Source organism: Hemicordylus capensis, chromosome 3, assembly GCF_027244095.1.
Source record: "Hemicordylus capensis ecotype Gifberg chromosome 3, rHemCap1.1.pri, whole genome shotgun sequence".
NCBI lineage: Eukaryota > Metazoa > Chordata > Lepidosauria > Squamata > Cordylidae > Hemicordylus > Hemicordylus capensis.
In genome coordinates, this window is record NC_069659.1 from 255,805,475 (window position 1) to 255,829,899 (window position 24,425).

General features: G+C 42.4%; 1 long non-coding RNA gene across 1 annotated transcript; it reads left to right on the forward strand.

The window, feature by feature from the left end:
- Window positions 1-285: 285 nt before the first annotated feature.
- LOC128351576 (uncharacterized) lies at window positions 286-15,640 on the forward strand. Its single transcript, XR_008319877.1, has 3 exons — window positions 286-309; window positions 12,194-12,268; window positions 15,585-15,640. It is a non-coding gene; the product is annotated as an uncharacterized LOC128351576 (long non-coding RNA).
- Window positions 15,641-24,425: the final 8,785 nt, after the last annotated feature.

Below are 24,425 nucleotides of genomic sequence, written 5' to 3' on the forward strand. Positions count from 1 at the left end.
TGTGGATGAATACCAGTTTGAAATTGCTTGTACGTCTTTCTATTGGGTTAACTGGGATTCTCACAATTACTCATGTAGTTCTAATACACATATAGGACTATCTTCAGACTACAGTAGGATCAGAAGAAGAGTGAATGTTTCACTGCACTTCAGAAATGGAAGTAAAAGGATAAGTATTGAACAGATGTAGCAAAAGACAGTACAACTGTTGCTAAGCAACATGCATGGGATAGGGTTATGATGTCATCAACCTTATAGAATCATCACGCCTAGTGAAAAGGGAAGTAAGTAATCACCCTATTCTTCAAGGTGAGAAATTCATCAATAAATTCATATCTGGGTAAATGACAATACCACCTATTTACTTACTTACTTATTTATTTATCAATCATATTTTATTTTAATTTTATTTAATCTATTTTTATACTGCCCCAAACTAATGTCTTTGGGCAGTTTACAATAAAAATAGTACAGATTAAAACAGAATTAAAACATTAAAATAACTTACAATTTAACACAATGTTAAAACTATTAAAAACTATTATTTTTTTTAAATGCAGTAAAGCATTTAAAGCTTTACTTTCTAGTGTGACTGGGTATAGGCAAAAGCTTTAACTTTTGTCAATACCCGATCTTTAAGATAATTAGTAAGAATTGGATACCAACCTAAAATGAAATATTTCTGAAATTTAAAATTACATTTCATTTTTATTTCAGATTTGGCATTATATTCTGCAGTATCTTTTATTTGGTCCCAACAACAGAATGATCTCCTGATTTTTACCAGTGGCACAATATCATGAGATTAAGGGTGCTTTTCATTGCCATTTTTCTCCAGAAATTGTCATGTCAAAGGGGAAGTATGTGTTGGAGGTAGGGAGGAGGAAGTACCCGACTAAAAGATACCAAAGAGTATGGTGGTTTGATGCTACCTTTCTCACTTCTGTGCTGCCTGTGCTATGCAGTAATTTTGATTAGTCAACATGCAGAGGCGCTCTTAGCCATGGACCTTGGGGATCAGGTCCATGCCTCCTGTGTCCAGGGGTCCACCTCCTGTGTCCGGGGAGCCATCGAGTTTTTTGCGGGCCTCCCCAGAGCCCCACTGCTGCCCCGTACCCGACCTATGCCTGCCCTGCCACTGCCCCATGCCCGCCGAGCTGATAAATCTCTACCACCATTTGCACAGCCAGGAATTGTGGAGGGGAGCGGAACAGGCCTCCCTCCATGGTGGTAGTGGCGGGCAGCAAGTACTTGTTCCCTGAGCCCAACTGCGGATAAATGCACACTGGGGGAATGTGGGAGGCAGAAAAAAGAGGTCCTTCCATGGAAATAGAGAGTGCTTAAGCTCGCAAGGAGCCTTCCCGAGTCCCTCAGAATCTGATGAGGAAGACTTGCAATGAGTTCCCTTCCTGCCCTTCTCTTGCTGAGGCAGGAGCTGGAAGTTATTGAAAAAGGTGCCTCCCTCAAGCATTGTCTAATGCGATTCGGGGATTTTGGCTCAATTTGCAGTGTGAGCTCACAGAAGGAGCTTTTGCTGCCTTCTCCTTTCTCCATCTTCTCTGCAGCTAGCGGAGAGGGCATGGCTCCCCCATCTGGGACTGGCCACCATGACCCATTGTGGCTGCCTGTGGGGAGGGGGAAGGCCTGAGGAGGAGGACAACCAAGGAGAGGCTGACTTGGCTCAGCCCCCACCGATTTTATTTTTTTAAAAAAAAATTAGGGGAGGGGCTTGCAGCAGGGGCAGGCGCCTCCGAAGCCCTTCAGGTCTGGGCTCCAAAATGACCTAGGTGCACCATTGTCAACATGTAGATCACACATTCCTCCAGATGGATTGCAAACATTAGACATATTGATACGATGGAGGAGGAAGAATTACACTTCGATGTGAGTGGAGCCCTCCTGAGGCAATGTACCTACAAGGGCTCTGAAAATACAAGTGCTAGCAAAGTGTTCTTCCCTTTTATATTCTGAGCTTAGCAAGCTGTTTTTGCAAAGTACCCCTTTTTTTGCAAAGTGCTGCCCTTTCTGTATATTTGCCAGCACCAGAGTTCAACTTGATATGCTCTAAGTGTACATGACATGGGGACAGAGGATTATAGCCTCATGCTGTGCATGCTATCATCTGTGTTATGGCTGCCCTATCACAGTGTTATATACTGTAGTAGGTGTGCTGTAAGTGGTTGCAGAGTTCATAGGAATCCTATACTCTGTTATGGTGGAAAAGGCAGGCAGAGTGAAGCAGGAGGCAGTGGGTGGGTGGGTCAGTGATCGTTTTGCTCTTCATTGGTTCAGTTGGTACCTTTTGACTTATTCCACCTCCAAAGTTGGCATAGCATTACACTGTTGTCAGTAGGTTTCCCAGATGTGGACTATTACCCTGGATTTGCAACTATTTAAAACCCACCGCAACTATTTCTGTGCTGGAGGGGGTTTCTGAAGTACCAGCGATCATGCTGCATGTGCCGAGCAGCTCAAATCAATCAGTGGCTGTTAGCTGTGCATAGGCCTATTGGAAACAATAGGCTTACTCATGTGTAACATTTATTGTGTGGTGGAAGGAGGAGCTCATGTGTATGCTGCTGCTATGCTGGCAATTCCCATCCCTTTTTTTTTGCAGCAGCAGCAGCCTGCTGTTTTTTGCAGCAGCCTGCTTCCTTGTTTTCTCAGTGAGTCACTGTGACTGGCCCAATGGCCCCAAGGAGGGACTACTTCTGACTGGAGGGACTTCTTCTGACTATGTTGTGTGTCTCTGCTTCTCTACAGTTCCTAGTAAGCTCCCTCCAAGTCAGAAAACTAGAGATGTGCTAACAGGTTTGATGTCGAATGTGTTTGTCGAACTGGTTTGGTTCAACTGTTCAGAGTCGAACCGAACCACCCCCTTTTCAGTCTCACCCCAGACCAACCCCCCCGCGGGGGGGTTTGTGAGTTCTGTTTGTTTGCCTAGTTTTTAAAAACTTACACCTTCCGGGGGAGTTGTCCGAGACTGCAGGGTGTGTGTCCTGCGGAGGTACCCCTCCTCAATCACTGGCTTACCTTAGTCCATAAACTGGCCATTCTTTGGCCAGTTTTTGGCATTTCCCCCTGGTGCAGTGGCCATTTTGGAGGCCACCATGCCTGCGCAATGACTGGCATGACTCAGGCCACATAGAGGCCCATTGCGCAGGTGCAACAGCCTCCAAAATGGATGCAGCGCCATGGGGAAAGGCTGAAAACTGGGCAAAGAATGGCCAATTTATGGACTAAGGGAGGCCAGTAGGGGGAGGGAAAATCTCCGCAGACCCCTGCCCCCGCAACCTCGAACAACTTCCCCAGAAGGGGTTAGTTTAAAAAAAACTTAAAATATAAATTTCTTTTAAGTTCACGAACCCCCCTCGGACTGAACCAAAATGGGGGGGGGTCTGAGGGGGTGCTGGACTGAACTGGCCTCGTCCAAGTCCAATTTGGACTCGAACCGAACCAGACCAGTCGGTTCCGTGCACACCCCTACAGAAAACATATGCTTCCCCTTTATGCACCACTGTGGAGGGGAGGCTCGTGTTGAACTGTGGAGAAGGGATGCAAGCCCCCCCCCCAATGAAATTAAAATGCACCATTTGCCCCCCTGGGATTCTGTGATCCAGAGGTTACTGGTATTTGAACAGTGTAGACGGGGTTCTGTGGTGGTTTCCCTCCCCTTTGGAAATGAATAGAAAATACCATTTGTCCCATAGGTTTCTGTGATCCAGTCAGAGGATGGCTGCTGTTTGAACTGTGTGGAAAAGGGTGTGTGTGCAGCTTCACTGCTGCGCATGCACGCACAAAGCCCAATCCCCCCATGCAGTGATCACAAACAGCTGCTCACTTCAATCTTGTACTTGCTGCCAATGGGAAGTCCCCCCCCCGCTCTTTTGCCACTGCAAATGTTCCTCTGGCTGGTCCTCCCAGTGCCGCTTCCTCCCGAGTCTGCTCCTTTGCCACTGCCCTCCCCACCACCGCCACCCCCTCCAGCTCTGCAGCTGCTGCTTCTGTCCCAAGTCCCCCCGCCTTTCCCCCATCACCACATGGGCTCTTGCTGTGGCAAGATCAGGGGAATAACTCCTCCCTCTGCCACAGCAAAGCCCTGATCAGCTTTCTCTCTCTTCTAATTTAGAAGGTCTCAAATGTAATGACAGCTGACTTGTACAATCATGATGATGATGGGAAGGTCAAGTGGAAGTTTTGGATAAGGAACTGAAAGGGGAAATTACTGAATGAAAACTGGCTTGCAAAAAATTTCAACCAGGGTTGGGTTGTCTTCAAGCCAGGCTAGGAGGGAGATGCCAGTGTGGTAATCATTAAAAGCAGTATCCTAACTACTAAAAGGCTCACCCCACAACATGTGATAACAAACACAGAGCCACAATGTGTGTACACTCGTAGGCAGCACTACGGACAACAAGAAAGCTGAAAAAACTTCCAGCCATGCACACATCAATTGTTCACACGGAGAATCTTTACTATCTGGATGGGAATCTTCTTAAACATCTTTCTTTACAGAAGGAACTACAGCAGATATTTTCAGACTCTTCTCTGCACTTTGTATTATAACAAGTGATGCAGCCAAAGTTCAAAATGTGTGCATTCATGAGGAGGCACAGTGCTTGTAATGGCTAACTCAAGAGTTTAGCCTCTAAGCTCATAACAGTCTATGCCCATGCCTCCCCCTTTTCTTAAACAAATGTATACTTGAAAAGGGCAACAGGGAGGAATGGCAGTAGGGAGGTCTGGCTGACCATAGAAGCAGGCTGACAGGCCTATCGGCCTCATTCTTAAAACTTGGGATTAGATTCCCCACCAAGAGGCATGGGAAATGTAGTTTACCCAGTTTAAAACTGCATTTTCCATGCCTCTCAATGGCAATGTATGCTCTTGAGCATCCTTAGGAGCATCAAGACGACAATGAGCATCAAGGATATAAATCTCAAGGAGCATCAAGGATATAAGGCTTCTGCCATTGCTAGCTGACACTTTCTGGTGCTCGTTTCTGTCCACCCCCACCCCAACTCACAAGGATTTGTTTGCTTGGGGAAGTTGGAGACTAGGAGGGACAGCTGAAAGAGAACTTCCCTGGATTTTGTCTTTCCAAGATTTCTCAGAGAACTTTCAGGAAAACCATACGCTTTCCTGAAAATTCTCCAAGTATCACTCTAAGTTCAAGGCAAAGTCCTGGGTAGGGGAATATCACCCATCACAAAATGCAAGGGTGCATTACATAGTGCACTATCATTACAAGTACTAAATATGGGCCAAGATCCAAAGAGTTACTTTAGGTGCACCCAAAAGCTTGAGCATGTCTAATGGGATTTTAAATAGTGCAGTTTTTTGGATCCTGGCCAAAATGTGCTGTAATGTACCAATATGAAACAAAAATCTGGAAATAGTAAAGCAGCCATTCTTTCCCCCTTTGTCCATTTTTGTTAGTTTCTAGGTTAGAAGCCTACCTTATATTTAGACATCATATACATTTGGCAGTGAAGAGTAGCTTAAGTGATCTACATTGTTCATTGCTTAATTATGTTATTTTACTGTTCCTGAAAACCTGACACAAAGCAAATTTACATTACTGTGCTCCTAATTAGCCAATAATCCTTAAGGATTTGAATGATACATACCCAAAGTAATTTCCTTCTTCACTAAATATGAATTTCCTTACGTTGTTTTAAGATGATGGCACCATGACAAAAAGCATCTTGCCGATGACAGTACTCAAGGTGTTTGTCCGAGTAAAACTCTCTTATTAAAAAAACATAATTATATCTTCTTAGTGTACAATAAGAAATCAATAAGCAATGAGTATAATTTCAGCAAGCATATTTTTTTTCTTGAAGGAGTCCATATTGAGTCAATGGTCAGGTTTTCTAGGGCCACTTTCATGTATCATACTGGGTTTGATATAGGCTTTGGAATTTAAACACCTCTGGTCACATTACCCACATGTCTTTTGAACTACAAAATTATATATGCTTAGTTGAACACTTATGAACTAAGGATTTCTACTGCCACTCTCTAGATATAATCAAATAAATAAATAAATAATATGCAAATACAAACACGATGAAAACTTATGAACCACTGTTTAACAAAAGTTTCCAAAGCAGTTTACATCACTATAAAATAAATAAAATGGCTCCCTGTCCGCAAAGGGCTCACAATCTAAAAAAGAAGTATAAGATAGACACCAGCAACAGCCACTGGAGGGACGCTGTGCTGGGGATGGATAGGGCCAATTGCTCTCCCCCGCTAAATAAGGAGAATCACCACTTTTAAAAGGTGCTTCCTTGCTCTGTTAGCAGGATGGACTATACAGGTATGGAAATTAAGCAGTTGATGACTTATTGCCTAGACCTTTATAGAAGCCAGGACTGATAATTACATGACAGAACAATAGTTTAAAAAAGCATTTCTCTATCCATGTATCTGACCGTACTAGGGGTCCCACTCATCACCAGCCTCTTTCAGCCAACCTTTATCCTTCAATTGCCACTCTCAGCTGTCACACACTGACACTCCTACCTGTCACTCACTCTCACTCTGTCCAACATTCCATCTCACTCTCCAGCTGTCACTCATTCTTCTATTGAGCCATCTTCCACAGCAGCACTACATAGTGAGCACTGCAGTAGTCTGGTCTGAATATCTCAACATGGGGATAATTGATGAAGTCAGGTCCAAATGGCTGTGGTATTTGGTTAACAGAATCTAAATATGTTGATTTGCCCAATAATGAATACAATATATGACCTCCCAGGGTTTTAAAAAAAAAGTTTGACCTAAAAAGTTGCATATTTTTGCCTTTGATATATTTTTTACACAGAAAAATAGGCTCCTTTTCAGCAATCAAGGATTAATTTTAAAATATTGCTTGTAGACTTTAATGTGTTTGTATTTCATACAGACATAATTAGATGGCGATTTAAGATAAACTTAACATAGCCTGACATTTTGTAAGCAATTAAAATCTGATTTAATGAACAATATCCGATTACTGCTATTAACTGTATAGCTTTTCCCCCAAAGAAAGTTAGTCATGATTAAGTCCTATTGGACCACATCTTGCACAGCATCACACAAGTAGTGCCAATCCACCCATGCTGTGGGCTCCTAATGAAATGCTGGTGGCCTTGCACTTTTGTGCAAAAGTGTGTAGGTAATTAATGTAGCATGCCTGAATTCCCGGAATACTACTTGCATCAGAAACAAGCTGCTGATGGTCAAGCAATGTGTTTCTGATCTAAGTGGTTCTTCCAGAATGTGGGCACACTACTTGAAGTATTTGCGCTCTTGCACAATGTTAGGAGCCTTCAGCAGTGTGAGCAGATGGCACCACCCGTATTAGGGTGCACAACATGCGGGTCATTTAAATTAATGGGGATTAATAGGGATTCAAATACTGTAGTCACAGCTAACTCAAGTCCCATTAATTGCAATGGCCCACGTGTTGTGCAGCATGTCTGATTTTCTTTTGATACAACCAAATGATGATGATGATCATCATCATACATCTTTTTTATCCACTCTGGTTGGGAGCTATTGTCCTAGTATCACTCTTTCCACTGATGCTAGAATCAGTTGGTAGAATATGCCAAAATTGCTCGGTATTTAGGAAGAAAGTACTAACTTTCCTTTTGGGGAAAGGCTTTTAACCTGTAATTTGACAGTTTATTTTAGGAATTCAAAAGCTGTTTTAAACGCAACTGCTTTGGAGCATAATGGTGGATGCTGAACTGCAAATCAGGAAGTTGGCTGGATCTTATCTCTGTCATGAGCTACCATAGTAGCCTTATGTAAGCTTCACCCTCCCACCTGCAATAATAGTACGAACCCTATTTCACAGGGTTGTGGTAAACATTACAAAATAATGAATGTGAAACACTTGGAACATTCAATATGATATATGGGTTTAGGGTTTTTTAAATTGTATTGTTCACAACTTTGACTTTTTATTAGGGTTGAGCTGAAACGAGACATCATTTAAGACGCTTTCAGAAGAGCCAAAGTTTCCTCTCCCATACAGCAATAATTGGTTAAAAAAAAAGGTCACTAGTTAACTTGTGCTCACTCTCAATTGCCCTCATCTGCTTGCAGTGACATCATCATGTATGAGTTTACAAGTAAAGTAACACTAATGCAAATGGCCTAATTTTACACAGGGTGCATTGCCCTGTGTCCTGTACACTTATTCCATCTTAAATTCTTTTTATCTGGATGTCTTTCTAATAGACAGGCCAATTACTAAACTCATAGCTCTGGGTTCTTCCCCTATGATGTGGCTTCCTCCTGCATACTAGAAAATTATGAGCATAGTTTTTCTAAGAATGACAGAACTTTGATGTCTGAATATTCTTAGTGTAAGTTGGTTGAACCTTGATATAGAGAGACTAAAATTGAAGATGGACATTTTTTTAAAGTAAAGACAGACTTAAAGTTGTTGCTGTTTTTTATTTATTTAAAAAAACCTTTATGATTAGGAGTCAAATATCCTAGTATTGGGTTTCGTCCCAGTGGGGTTTTGGCTTGTTTTCTTTGAACAGCAGTGCCCTCCATTCCAAATTACTGCTTTTGAAAGTCTCATCAACTGTTGTGCTGTGTAGCATGAGGATGATGTAGATGATTGTTGAGAAACAAAAGCCCCAAATTCCCTTGGGTCCCTATGGATCTATATCATGCCAAGTTTCAGCAATACCAGGGTCCGGTCAGCAGAAAATTAATATGCCTCAATTTATTTCCTTAATAACATTTAAATATTCCTTGATCATAGGATTGCCACTTTTTTTCTGGAAGGGCTCCAGTCCTCTCACAGCTGCCTAACAGGCTAAAATTCAACAGGCGCAGCTCTTCCCATCACTGTGCTTCCATATCCAACATCTCTACCTCCTGAATTTCTGCCTGTCATGCAGCTGTGGAAAGCACAGGAGCTCTGCTAGGAAAAAGTGACAACCATAGCAAGGCATGCCAGAGGAAAGATTATATTGAATCAATCTTAGTTCCCTTCATTAAAAACAAGGGAAATGTATGGATATATTAGTCCAGTTACAGACCAGTGTTACTGTAAAATGTATAGGGGGGCAGCCAACCATTGGAAGCCAGTTGGTGCAAAGTGAAGAAGAGGGCTACTGACAGGGGTGTTAAAATCATGGGAGTTGTTTATGTTGTCCATTGCAAATTGTTCAATTTAATGCATTGTTACGTTTAATCTAAGTAATGAATCCAGATGCTACACTGATGGGTGTGTTAAAAATAATTAAATAAGGATAAACAGATCATGATGCCTTGTCCCTTCCAACTGATTTAAAATTGTGGTTGCATTTGTAATATGTATTGCAGCGGTAGCGGCCAGGGTCTCCTTCTGAGGAAGGCAGCTTCTCCCATATCTGAAATATTGGTATATGCATTGAGCAGTGTCCTTCAATGGGGAGAATACATGCTGCTGGTCTAAGAGTAAAGCAGAAATTCTAATCTGTCAGGATCAGCAGGCGATTTTGCACCATTTACAGGGCTTTTCTGTGTGTGTTTTTAAAAATATATATATATAAAAGAAAAATGCAGGTGGCTTAAAATGAGGTAAATGGATTCTCATATGCACACAGCTTACTCGCAAAAGCGATTCCCATTTGTGTTTAAGACCAAGCAATGCCTAAAATAGGTGTGACCCGCTGTAGAGAACGGCAAAATTATTTTCTCAGTTTTCCTGCTTTGAAAAGGGCATTTTGCACACCCTCACTGCACTTTGATCTTCTAGGTAGACTATAGGACTTGTCTCTCATTTAGAGTTTAGCATTTCTAGACCTTTTCACCTTTCACATTAAAAAAAAGAAAAGAAAAGAAAAGAAAAGAGGATCTGATTGAAAGCCAGTGGAAATTAAGGGCCAGTCATTTGGATGATAATACCACATAAAAGATATCTTATTGTGGTGTCCCATTACAAGTCACACTGAACCTTTTTCCCCCTTATGATATCATATGAACCAGAATAATAGTATGGCTGAACAGTCAAGGACAAGCAAAATGATATGTTTATGAGCTAAAGAAATGGATTTAATAGCCATTCCATCCAACTGTGTACCCTCCATGCTCAAGCTCTGTACTCTTGAGACATCAAGGTTTTAGGAGCAGCAGTAGTGGTTGAGAACACCATCAAGTAGTACCAAGAATCTGTTTGTGCACACACTTTTTTGGGTTTCTAAATGTGTGGGAAAGCATCTGCACATCCAAGGGGAATTTTTTTTTGGTAACATATGAATTAGTAACACAGAGATTTTGCCTACAACCCAATATGTGCACTAAAAAGAGTTCTTTAGTGCATGGGTTTAAACTGAGATCTGTGTATCCTTGTTTCATACATTACATTTCTCCTTACCCACAGTTTTCAAAGGTAAGAGCAATTCTTGCCGCTGCAAAATCCAGAAAGAACGTAACATGAGAACAGGCAATAAGTTAATATTGAATTCTGGGAACTGAATATCATAAACAACTGATTTTGCTCTGCCCCACGTCTTTGTACAGCTAATCATATATGAAACAAAGGCAGATGATATCACTTCCTTTAACTGAACACAAGTATTCTGCACAGGGATAAGGAAAATTATGAATTCTTTGTGATGGTGGCCTTAATGTCATTTGCATCATTTAAAAAATAAATAAATCAGATAATCAGGCAGGCTGACAGTTGTATTCTATCCAGTAATCTTTTGTATTTAGTTGTTTGGATGTTTGTCCCAAGGGGGATCCTGTAGAGAGTGTGGGGAGGAGTCAGAAAGGGAAAGGGAGGGAAAGGAAAGGTGAAAATGGAATTACTGAATAAAACTTTAGTTAGAGCTACATAAGATTTCCTTCTATGTATGAGGAAAACATCTGTAAAACACTGACATGCAGCACACTCTGAAAAGAGATGCAAATAATTTGGATTTGGCTGAATATACTTTGCGTGTATATGCACGTGTATATAAATATTTCCTTTTATCGGTATTTTGCAAAGGTAAAATTTACTGGTTTTCACTGAAAACAGGAATCACAGCAAGCGATCCCCGCCCCCTCTCTGTAATCTTGTTATAGGGTTATCATTCTATGAAAGCACATTAGCACAGCACTATAATACTGCTTGTACAGTGAACTCAAACCTACCCCTAATTAAAGTGTCTGCATCCCCCAGCATTTTCTTGTAATGATGTCAAGCCATGCAGCTATTTGCTGCCCTTTTATGAATGTAAACACTGTTTGTAAATCATATAAACGTAACCTGGTTTGCTATTGAACAGCTCCTAAAATGGAATTAATTAGCTTTATTGAACTGGAAGTTGCCATTTATTGGATATTTTTGAACATGGCTTTTCTTGAAATAACCCCCTTCCCACCTTCTTAAATCACAGGGAATTAATTTTGGAAAGGATGGAGACTTTTAAAAAAATAAAATGAAAAAGTTCCAATTTTAATTTAAGAGAGGCTAATGGTGTGTAGAATATGTGTGAAATGTTGTATTGAGCCAGCATAGATTTTTGTCTTTCTCCACATTCTCAAAAACAGAAGAAGAAGGAAAAAAAGAAAAGACACTGAATACATTGGGAAGCAGCAAATGTCCCATACTAGCAGTTCATTCATGGAGTGCTTACTGTACTTTGGCAATCTAATTTAAATGTTAAGTCTGAATAGAGAAGTCATGTGCACTAGGACATTTGTTCGTCTTCTCTTTCCAGATCAGACCGAAATGCCTCTGGCAATATGCTTGCACGTTACTGTGAAACAGCCTCATATGAGGCAAAGAAATATAAACAAAACAAACAGATTTTCCACTGTGATTTTCTTTAACTCAATTATATTTTTTGTGCATAAGAAGAAGGCACACAGAACCTAAATTTAGGAGGAGAATAACCTTTGCTGCTATTTCCTTGAGGAAAAACCATGGTTGCTGGAGGTGGATAGTTTACCTGAGCCATCAGCTACATAGCACATTTATGGTTATTGTATTTTACAGGTTGATAGATTTTTATATTCTGTCCAAGTCAGGATCTTACACCACCTGGTTTATTATTTGGTAATTTACAGTGCAGTCAGGCATGTTTGGTTTAATGTAGGATAAACTTATAAATCTATTGTTCCTCCAGTTGCCAGGGTTGGTGTGCAATGAACTACAGAGCTTGATGCGTACATACATTTCAGCTCTGCTTATTTTCTTTGATAGGGAAGCAGGCAATAGATAACACAGTGACAGTAGCGTCCCAGGAGATAGCAAAATGTGAGAGCAACACACCGTCAGGTTAGTAGGTCATTATTGTATGAGCACTGAGCCATTAATTGACTACTGTACCAGGCTCAGTCTGTGTCAGATTATGGCTCTTGGCAGTAAGGACTGTTATCTAATAGCTTAACTTTGCTTCTTATCATCTTATTTGATAATAAATGTTATGCATAATAAGGTAAATATATTTGTTGTATTATAATTTCAGCTGTAGAAAAAGCAAGGTTGTCAGCAGGTAAATCTGTCTATATAATGTTACACATTTATCTATCTTCATGCCTACCTTCTCCTCCCAAACTATTTTGCCATCACATGCAGGAGTGTTACAGTTAGGAAGCTGAGCGCTTGGGGAACAGCTTCTTACCTGGGTTAAAGCCCCTCCTCCCCCAACAGAGCAAGGCAGTCTAAGTATGCATGCTTTACTGCCTTTGTGAAATCGGAAGGCAGTAAACCAATCCCCTCCTCCTTCTCATGCCTATTTGTATCTTTAAGCTAACTGATGTGCAACTTCATGAGCTTTGCCATGCAGCCAGGTGGCAGTCTTCTCAGAAAAAAACTTGCCACATGTACGGAGAAGCCCTGGGAATTATGACCATGTGTAACAGGACTGAATGAGTGATGATGATTTTGTATCTGGAAGTGCTCTTGTCTGTTGTTGTGGGCCCCTTTCTCCAGATGTCTACTATAAATAGACCAGATAAGTTAAATTAAATCAGTATAATCAAATGTGGAAAATTCTATAGCCCTTATACATTCAATGAAATTTATATTTGTTTTCCAATATCCTCAGTCTGATTGTGGGGATCAGAAAGAAAGAGGAGGCAGCAGGTGTATATAGGACAGGAGATTAAGTGAAAGTATGTATGTACACATGGTCAGAGGCAAGATAGAGAAAGGATATGGAGAACAGCTGTGTCTCTGTAGAACTGGAGTGGGATAAGAAGGCCATAGATGAAAGCAAAATGGCTACAGTGTGGAGGAGTCAGTAACTTTAACATCATTGGCTAGGGATAGAACACGGGGGTGGGGTTGGGAGACAGTCTTCATTATGCAAGTACTTCTTGTCTCTAGGCCTTATCTCATATACATTTCCTCCATTTGGTGGCATTTTGTTTTTGATGTCAGAAATTTTTTATAGACCCATACTTTTGGTTTACACTTATGAAATTATGCCCCATTTTCTTGCATAATGGAGGCACAAGCTTCCCTCTTCCCCACAAGCATGCAGATAACATATTTTGTCAACCACTCCACATAAATGCCTGATTGCATGGAAGCCCAGACTGTGAGGATTTTCTCTCTCCAAAAATAGGGCAAAAAGATTGTGCAATCATGCATTCTCATGGGATCAGTTCACATTAGATATGTATCTTATCTGTATTTTAGAGGTGAGACAGTAATAGAAAGATTACCAAGATACTGTATCTGTATCTTAGAGGTGAGGAAGAAAGCCCACTCTTCCACCAGGTGAGGAAAGTACATAGTTATGATGCCTAATGAATGTTTGAACTAAGGGCATGAATAATAATAAAAAAATCACAGAATGCTGTAGTTATTAGTACTGACACAAAATGGAGGGGGCACATTTTGTGAACATTTTTGCTCACAGCTGTCTGTTTGAGTGATATTTTTGTTTCCTGTTGGAAAGAATGTGAAATGTTTGCAATGGGATAGATGTATAGATGGTATAGAGAGATGGGCCTGTAACCTGTGTGTAGACCACACAACTTGCCTGCCTGGTGTGAAGGCTGCAGACGTCTTGCAGTGTCTAGATAGGCTGTTAGGCAGTGTTGGGGAAGAGTTAGCTGTCGTAGTGTACATCAGCACCAGTGATGTTGGGAAACATAGTTGAGAGGTCCTGGAAGCAAAATTTAGGCTGTTAGGTAGCATATTGAAGTCCAGTACCCTCAGGGTAACATTCTCAGAAATGCGACCTGTTCCATGTGCAGGGCCAGTGAGAAAGGCACAGCTGAGGGGTCTCAATTTGTGGATGAGATGGTGGTGCAGGGAAGACAGGTTTAGATTTGTTAGGCACTGAGATATATTTTGGAAGAAGATGAGCTTGTACAAAAGGGACGGGCTGCACTTGAACCAAAATGGAACCAGACTGTTGGCGCTTAAAATAAAAGAGGTCACAGAGCAGCTTATAAAAATGATGCCTGGGGGGTAGCCAACAGGAGTTGGAAAGTATCCAGTTCAGCAAATGCCATCCCTTAAGGTGTGAGAGTGTAAATACTTCAGATAAATCAGAAGGAGACAGAGTAGAACCAGGTAAAGGACAGAAGGAAGTGCTAGCTGGTCAAAGATCTCAAATGGCCATAAGAAAGATGACACATACCAGGTAAGAGATTCAGGTCATGGGTGCTTATATGCCAATGCCAGAAGCCTCTGAGCCAAGTTGGGCAAGCTGGAGTGCTTGGTTACTAATGAAAACATAGATATAGTGGGTGTAACAAAAACTTGTTGGAACAGTGAGAATCAGTGGTACACTGTTATTCTTGGATATAATCTCTATGGAAAAGACAGGGAGGGGGAAATTGGGAAGGAGTGGAATATGTTAATGAAGAGATAGAATCTAACAAGCTAGAAAACCTAGGAAGACAGGAGTCCTCCACAGAAACTCTGTGGGTAACACTAAAGGCCTGAAAGGAAATGTGTTACTAGGAATGTACTATCACCCTCCTGATCAAAACATCGACAGTGACTAGGAGTTGCAGAAGGAAATCAGTGAGGCATCAAAGAGAGACAGAGCTGTAATAATGGGTGACTTCAATTACCCACACATAATCTGGGTAAATTCACATTCAAATAATGACAAAGAGGTCAAATTTCTAGATATGCTGAATGACTGTGCCCTAGAATTGTTGATCATGGAACCAACCAGAGAAAAGGTTATCTTGGACTTAATCCTGAGTGGTGTTCAGAACCTGGTGTGAGATGTCAGCTTCATGGAATCTTTAGGGAACAGTGACCATAGTGTGATCAGATTCAGTATGCATATATGCAAGGACAGAAACACCAAGTTGTCTCCCATGTTGGACAGAATGAGAGTGAGTGACAGGTAGGAGTGTCAGAGTGTGACAGCTGAGAGTGGCAGCTGAAGGATAAAGGTTGGCTGAAAGAGGCTGGTGATGAGTGGGACCCCAAGTACGGTCAGATACATGGATAGAGAAATGCTTTTTTAAACTATTGTTCTGTCATGTAATTATCAGTCCTGGCTTCTATAAAGGTCTAGGCAATAAGTCATCAACTGCTTAATTTCCATACCTGTATAGTCCATCCTGCTAACAGAACAAAGAAGCACCTTTTAATAGTGGTGATTCTCCTTATTTAGCAGGGGAGAGCAATTGGCCCTATCCATCCACAGCACAGCGTCCCTGTGGTTGAAGGACATGAAACAGAAGGTAGGAATAAATGGACACTTTTCATGGTGGAAGTAAGTAAGAGGCAAGGTCCCCCAGGGAACAGTAGTGGGACTAGTCTAGAAGTGGCCAAATTTGCAGATGACACCAACTATTTAGGGTAGTGAAATCCAAAAAGGATTGTGAGGAGCTTCAAAAGGATCTCTCTAAACTGGGTGACTGGGTGACAAAATGGCAAATGGGGTTCAGTGTAAGCAAGTGTAAAGTGATGCGTCTTGGGGCACACACACACACCCCACTTCATATATACGCTGATGGGATCTGAACTGTTGGTGACTCACCAGGAAAGAGATCTTGGGATTGTGGTGAATAGCTAGTTGAAAGTGTTGACTCAGTGCACGTCAGCTGTGAAAAAGGCAAATTTCTTGCTAGGAATCATAAGGGAGGGAATTGAAAATAAGAATGCTAGTATTATCATGCCCTTATACAAATCTATGGTGCGGCCACATTTGGAATATTGCATACAGTTCTGGTCACAATACCAGGGGTCATCCCATGAAATTGTTTGCTGGGAACTCTAGGACCTAGGGAAATCTAGGACCAACGGAAGTACTTTTTCACACAATGCATAATTAACTTGCGGAATTCTCTGCCACAAGATGTGGTGACAGCCAACAACCTGGATGGCTTTAAGAGGGGTTTGGATAATTTCATGGGTGAGAGGTCTAACATCGGCTACTAGTTGGAGGGCTGAAGACCACCTCCAGCCTTAGGGGCAGGATGCCTCTGAGTACTAGTTGCAGGGGAGTGACAGCAGGAGAGAGGGCATGCCCTCAACTCCTGCCTGTGGCATCCAGCGATATCTGTTGGGCCACTGTGAGAAACAGGATGCTGGACTAGATGGGCCTTGGGCCTGATCCAGCAGGGCTGTTCTTATGTTATTACAGGTGAAGAGGGAATGTATCCCATTTGCTGAGACACCTCAATCTAGTCATGCTTAATTGTCAAGTTCTGAACACATACCATCATATAGGCAAATGCAATTATGTGCAACTACAAGTGGGGTGAAATTCTTGCTGCACCATATTGTTGAAACCCCTTTCAAGGAAAAATAAAAATAAAAATAAAAATGCTGAAGAAGCAGCAGCAAATAAAGATACAGTGGTGGTAAATTGGCAAGAAAAAATACACAAATAAGTGGAAAGCAGAGGTCTTTCATAAATATTTTTGCAGCCTCCAAAATTTCATAGCAGAAATTGAACCTCACACTATTTCAGCACAACTTGAAATTTTATGGATGTAATACATATGTGTATTTTTTTAAAAATAAATGCCTTAATTTTGCAACTGAGCACAAATATAAATTTTACTCTACAGTTTGGTAGGGTTAGAGTTAGGGTTTAGGTCACACTCATAGATACAGAAGTAGTTTGCTGGGCCCTGGAAACTGTACTTTGCCAGATAGTCATGGTCACCTAATTTGTGCCGACAGCATTGTATGAATGCTAATTCAGCTGTAGTAACAGTAAAGGTAAAGTGTCGATTCTGACTCCTGATGACCACAGAGCCATTTGGTTTTCTTTGGTAGAATACAGGTGGGGTTTACCATTGCCTCCTCCCACGCAGTATGAGATGATGCCTTTCAGCATCTTCCTATATTGCTGCTGCCCGATATAGTACCAGCAGGGATTTGAACCCGCAACCTTCTGCTTGTTAGTCAAGCATTTCCCCGCCGCACCACTTAAGGTGACAGTAGCGATGCTATTATTGTGCAACAGTTGAAATAGTGCTTATTCAGAAGCTCTTTACTGTGTGCCAATAGCAATGATGTGGTCATGGAGGAGCACTGGCAACAGAGGGAGATAAGGAGCAGTTAACTTAAAAGCTGACCCAGAGAGGAACAATCTAAGTCTTTGCCATGAATTCACAGTTAGCCTATTCTCAAAATAGTAATATGCTATTAGTGGGGCTGTTCACACAACTGTGTGCAGGTGCAGTTGGGCAGTGTGTGGAGGAGGCAGTGTTGAACCTACCTCCCCCCAGATGACTGCTCACAGCTCACATGACCAGCACTGCCAAGAGCAGTGCAGATGAATCTCCATACTGCTCCCAGCAGCACGGGTAAATGAATCCCAGCCTCCATTAATACGACAATGCACTGCACAACATGCACAATGCATGGGGAGATTCCTGCAAGAGACAGGTGCTCTAGGCACCCGTCTCTGTGTCTTGCCGGGCGAGTATGTAGCTCAGTTTGCACACGGGCCCACAGCCCAGGTTAGGAGAATGCTCGCTTCCTTAATCTCAGCTAACAGCTGGGCAATGAAGCAGGGCTAGGCGGCGCTTCCCTGCCGGGATTGGACTTGATCCCAGTGATTCTCACGTGCAGCCTACCCCAGGTTGGGTGTTGCTAGCCGGTTTTAGGCTGCACATGAGAACATCCTCAGTGTCTGTCAGGTTATACAAATCTGTGGTTTTATTTATATATTATTGTTTTCCTGAGTTTGTTTGTTTGTTTGTTTGTTTTGCTTTTGAGCTTTTCCTGACCATCTAATCTGGTGGGGGGAAAGGCTCCCTTCTTACTCACTTCTGAGGTATCTGGGTTGGGGCAGGGGAAGTCTCATGTTACCTACAAGCTCTCAGATCCAGTGAAGGGTCTTGAATATCATGAGGCTGCATAGAGAAGTTATTTGAGTACAAAGGGAATCTTTAGATTCAGCTATAATGCAAATATATTAGTCCAAGGGAGGCTAGAAAAAAAGTCTGCTTTGTGTGAGATGTGCTCCAAATATTGTTAGGCTGTGAATTTCAGACACGCAGCATCTATGACACCTTTTGGACCAAAATAATGGTCACAGCACTCTATTTCACTTCTTGCAGTTAAGTCTATTTTCATAATAGCCTAAGTCTAAACGTGCTATTCCTTGGGGAGCTGTGAGTAGCAACAGTCACTCTTTCGTAGAGTGGGATACACGCACTTCTGTGAAACAGCTGCCTTGTTCTCTAAGATCTTGGGTTTCTTTTCCTTAAATAAGCCTCCAGATATACTAGTGGCGATCAGTTCAGCGTTGTAAAATCACCAGCACTATAGCAATTGCTACTGATTACTCAGTTTTTGCAAACAGGTTTTCATGGCAATGAGAGGAATACACACAACACACACACAAACACATACATGAATTTCAATTAGTGTAGCCATTTAGGGTACTTTCAACATCTTATGCAGTCAACCCTGATCTGGCACAGTAGGTTAGAATTCCCATAAGGATATTGTAACATGAAAAAATCATAAACAGCAGGAAAGATGGTAGTTCCAAATATCCAGGCCCTGTTTCCATAGGGTTTGTCCTCTCGCTCTCTCTCGATCTCTCTTCCCGTCTTAGGCAGGAGATTTTCCTAGTGTTCAAGCAACAGCATTAGTTTGGGATAGACTAAAGAAAGTGTATATTAATTTATGGAATTCATGGCTATGAGGTGATGGACACTAACTTATATGGCTTTACTCTCCTTTATCTGGGAGGGGCTCAGGGAGTGGGAAATGATGGTATTTGTAAAAATCATTACAAATCTTAATAGCATTTACCTTTTAAAAAACTATTAGAAACATCTGTGGAAGATAGTCCTATCAACAGCTGTTAGCGATGATAGCTAAATCCTACCCAATAAGTATACTTCTGATGGTTGGGGACAAATGAGAGGAGATGGCTTTCTTGCCTTGCTTGTGGGCTTCTGGGAGCCATGGCTAAAATGCTGGACAACATGGTTCTTGCTCTGATCCAGCTGTGTTCTTCTTATGTCTCTATCCTATACACATGCAGAAAGAGGTCCGGTGAGCGGGAGGCTCTCCCAAGTAAAACAGTTTCCTGTGGCAATATAAATATATGTATGTAAATCTTGCTCCATAGTTGCCTACTTGCTATACAACCTCTATCTATTCTGCTTTTCTACCCATTTTTCTTTGTGAATCATATATTCTCTGCTGTGCAATGAAATAATGAATTTTGAGCATGTCCACATGTAAAATGTTTCCTTGAGAATAATGTCTAATTCCACCCCCTCCCCCTTTTAAAAGGTACTTTGGAAGGTTTGGTGCACCATTTATTTTTATGGTAATTTAAATATGTTAATAGTATACCTAAGAGTTTTATATAATATGCATCTTGCATAAAAAGCTGATTTTAATCCTTAGCTTCAGTCTGGGCGGCGGGAGGAAAAACATCTTTGTTGGAGCTAAAGGTATCTTTGGCTATGTTATTAAAATGCTATAAAATCACATTCTCTCCAGACTTTTAACAACTGTCTTGCACTGCACGACAGCTCAAAAACATATATTTCCTTTTGCAAACAGGTGCTTTGGAATTAATGATCACAGTTTTGTGAGAACATTTAACAAATGCATACTTGTAGTCAAGGCTGTCTCTGCACCATGTGGTATGACAAATGGCTCGATGCTTGATGGTAGTTTCATTAAATTCGTTTTTTAAAAAATCTTTTCAGTTTTGGTTAATAGCTCCACCCAAATCCTTCTGTACTTGTGCTCCTTTGCAGACTGCTGCCCCCGCCCCCACCGCAAGCAGTGTGGGGGAGGAAGGACACAAGTCCTGTCCTCCTAATAAACAACAATAATAACAACATTACGGTAAAGGCAAGAAACGGCAAGAAGGAATCAAGTAGTTTTGAAATATCTGCCCACAGTTGAAGCCACTCTAATAACCAAACGAAATACAGTGCCTAATCCTTTCTAAATTAGAAACATATTAAATCTTACAGAGCCCTGAAAAACAAGCCAAGATACTTAGTTATTGCTGGTTTTCCAACAACTACTTCCCTTTCCCTCCTCCTCCTCCTCCTCCTCTTCTTCTTCTTCTTCTTCTTCTTCTTCTTTTCTTTTTGCGGGGGTTCAATTTCCCACTGCGCCATTTGGTGGCTTTGTATACTGCTCCTCAAATTGCCATGGAAGTCTGGCAACAAAGAGCAAGGCCCTAGCAAGCAGTATTAGAGCAGAACAGGTCTAAGTTGCTGAGGCCTGCTCTTAGGCTGAAGGGAAGCATGCCGCAGCAGCATGAGCCCAATATTCCCTGGACCAGATCCTTTAATTTATTATTTAATTACAAAATTTCTATACCGCCCCAAACTTGCATCTCTTTAAACCAGAGCTGCACAACTTTGGCTCTCCAGCTGTTGGACACAAATCCCATCATCCCCAGCTACAGTGTCCAATAGTCAGGGATGATGGGAGTTGTAGTCCAACATTGGCAGGAGGGCCAAAGTTGTGCAGCCCTGTGCAGTGTTTTTACACAGAAAAATGCTGCTTTCTGGGCAGTTTAAAGGAGATGGAGATGAACCTGGAGGACGCAGGTCCTTGGATGTGCATCCTTTGAGGTTGAATCCCTTCCTCTCACAGATGCCGCTGGGTTCCTGCACATGAGAGCCAGCGTGGTGTAGTGGTTAGAGTGCTGGACTAGAACCAGGGAGACCCGAGTTCAAATCCCCATTCAGCCATAATACTAGCTGGGTGACTCTAGGCCAGTCACTTCTCTCTCAGCCTAGCCTCCTTCATAGGGTTGTTGTGAAAGAGAAACTTAAGTATGTAATACTCTGGGCTCCTTGGAGGAAGAGAGGAATATAAACACAATGATGATGATGATGATGATGATGATGTAGCACATGCAGTGACCCATTTTACAAACATTTGTTTCAAAGAAGAGATAAAGAAGGTGAGCAGGCACAGCCCAAATATGGAGGAAAGAAAAAGGCTCACTTTACTGAGGCCCTGAGATACAGGTGTCCCTGGCCAGGCTGCTGCAGCAACCCCGTTACCATGAGGAAAGAAATTTAGACTAAATTGTGGCTTATGCTTGAAGGTATGTATGTTTATGGGGTGTCTGGAATGTGAGATTCCTTGGAGCCAGTCAGAAGCATTGTGAGAGCAGAACAAACAACATTCTGAACAATGTATGGCTGGACCAGGGCTCTTCTGTACCACAGAGAAAATGTACATGTGTGGTGTTACCAGAACTGCCCTGGAATCCTGGCTGGATGCTCCGGATGTCTTTTTGGCTTCAAGTGTGGAAATTAGCTTGGTCAGAGGGAGCAGTTTGGTCCTAGCATCAAATTTGAGCAAGTTTGGTATCTTGGAAAAGATGAGGAGGCAGAAATACAGTTCAAAAGTTATATTAAGGACATGGACATAGTGTCCATTGGACAAGGGGGGACAAATGTCCCCTGGCCCGGAGGATCAGAGGATCCAAAAGGTTCAGGGTCCATGGGTCTTCTGCCACAACCACCCTTACCGTGCTGGGCGCTGGTGCCCTGAAGCTGGGGTGCATGGTTTTTCTCCTCCCCCTGCACTTCCTCCTCCTCCTCCCTCCTGCTTCACCCACTGGCCACCATGCAGGAGCCACCAGAGGAGGGGCTGCATGGTCCTGATCCACTGCTGCACCCCCAGAGGAAGAGGACAGTGGCTCCCAGCCCAGCCTGGCTCTGCTCCGCTGATCCAGTGCTGCTGCTGGCCACAGTGGCAGCGGCCGCCCTCCCACTCTTCACTGAATGGTGTTGGTGAGTTCAAGGAAATGGGGAGGGGAGGGGAAGGCTTGGGCAGGCTAGGTTGCCCCACCCCTTGTGTCTGACATCAGATGCAGGGGGCGTGGCTTGTGGCACTGGGGTGAGGCCCCCAGGCTCAACTTTGTCCCCTGGCCATCGGGAACCTTGCTATACCCCTGATTAAGGGTAAATGGAGGTACGGAATGCAAAAGTTCTGTTAGGTAAGGCAATAAATCTTAGCTGATATTCTAGGCAAGAGTAGGACTATCGTAAATTTAGCATGGAGTCCTAAGTATGGATCGGTTGGCTTGGCTAAGGTGCTTAGACTAGAGCCTGGCTTAAGGTTTGCTGTGGAACATGCTTGAAAGCGGGAAAGCTGAAAAGTGAGGGGGGAGGAAAGACTAGTTTACCTATCCTTCTCAGTTAAGTTGGTGTGTTTGTTGCATGTTGGCCAATGTCTTCTCGCAAGGAATAGGTAGAAAGGTGGGGAAGAAAAGTGAGGGATGAAGGGCTATGATTCGCCATTATGAGAGTCCATAAGACTGTGATCCAAACAGATTCCAAGCCCATGAGGTAAATATACCTTGAATATATACCTGCCCTGATATATACAGTGGGTATAGGAAAGAATCACCCCCTTTGATAGACCTTAAATTCCGGTTCCCTTACATCCTGAAATGAAAACACAAAGAAAATTCCCTTCACCAGCTGTACTTATCCAATGCAACCTATAACATCCAACTGAAAAACATCACAATTACAGTCCAGAAAAAGTGTCAGAAATAAAAAACAAGAATTACTGAGATTGAAAAAGGATCACCCCCCCCCCCAATGTCAATATTTCGTTGAACCACCTTTTGCTTTAATAACAGCCTTGAGTCTGTTGGGATACTTCTCTATCAACCTTGCACATCTAGACGGAGCAATATTTGCCCACTCCTCCATACAGAACTGTTCAAGTTCGGTCACATTGGATGGTAGGTGTTGGTGGACTGCTATCCTCCCTGGATCCGGTCGGCCCTCCAAACTGGATGGAAGAGCAAGGAGGAAACTGGTAAGAGAGGTTACCAAGAGGCCAATGGCCACTCTGAAGGAGTTAAAGGACTTCATGGCAAAGAGTGGTTGTTCTGTGCATGTGACAACAATTTCACGAGCGCTCCACAGATGTGGCTTGTTCGGGAGGGTCGCAAGGAGAAAGCCACTTCTCAAGAAAGGCCACATTAAAGCTTGTTTGAGCTTTGCCAGAAGGCACCTTGAAGATTCTGATGCCAAATGGAAAAAGGTCTTATGGTCAGATGAGACCAAGATTGAACTATTTGGCCTCAACACCAAACAGTACACCTGGCGTAAATCCAACACAGCTCACCATCCACAACACACCATACCTACAGTGAAGCATGGAGGTGGCAGCATCCTGTTGTGGGGTGTTTCTCTGCCTCAGGGACTGGGGCTCTCGTTAGGGTAGAAGGAAAAATGGATGGGGCAAAATACCGTCAGATTCTGGAAGAAAACCTGCTACCCTCTGCCAGACAGTTGAGGATGGGCAGAAGATTCACCTTTCAACATGACAACAATCCGAAGCACACAGCAAAATTGACCACACAGTGGCTGAAGGAGAAAAAAGTGAACGTCCTCATGTGGCCCAGTCAGAGCCCAGACCTAAATCCCATAGAAAATCTGTGGAGAGATTTGAAGATAGCAGTCCACCAACACCTACCATCCAATGTGACCGAACTTGAACAGTTCTGTATGGAGGAGTGGGCAAATATTGCTCCGTCTAGATGTGCAAGGTTGATAGAGAAGTATCCCAACAGACTCAAGGCTGTTATTAAAGCAAAAGGTGGTTCAACGAAATATTGACATTGGCGGGGGGGTGATCCTTTTTCAATCTCAGCAATTCTTGTTTTTTATTTCTGACACTTTTTCTGGACTGTAATTGTGATGTTTTTCAGTTGGATGTTATAGGTTGCATTGGATAAGTACAGCTGGTGAAGGGAATTTTCTTTGTATTTTCATTTCAGGATGTAAGGGAACCGGAATTTAAGGTCTATCAAAGGGGGTGATTCTTTCCTATACCCACTGTACCTGCACTGAGGCGGTTTCCAAGCCATTCTACCCACCCTGAAGATGGCAGCTTCCACACAGAACAAAGAAGTTCTTTGCTGTGTGGCATTAGTCTCTCTGAGTGTTAATTTGCTCAACAAAGGCAAAGTTGTGTAGATGTGTGGTACATGTTGAATAGAGCTGCTGAACTGACTATCTCAACAACA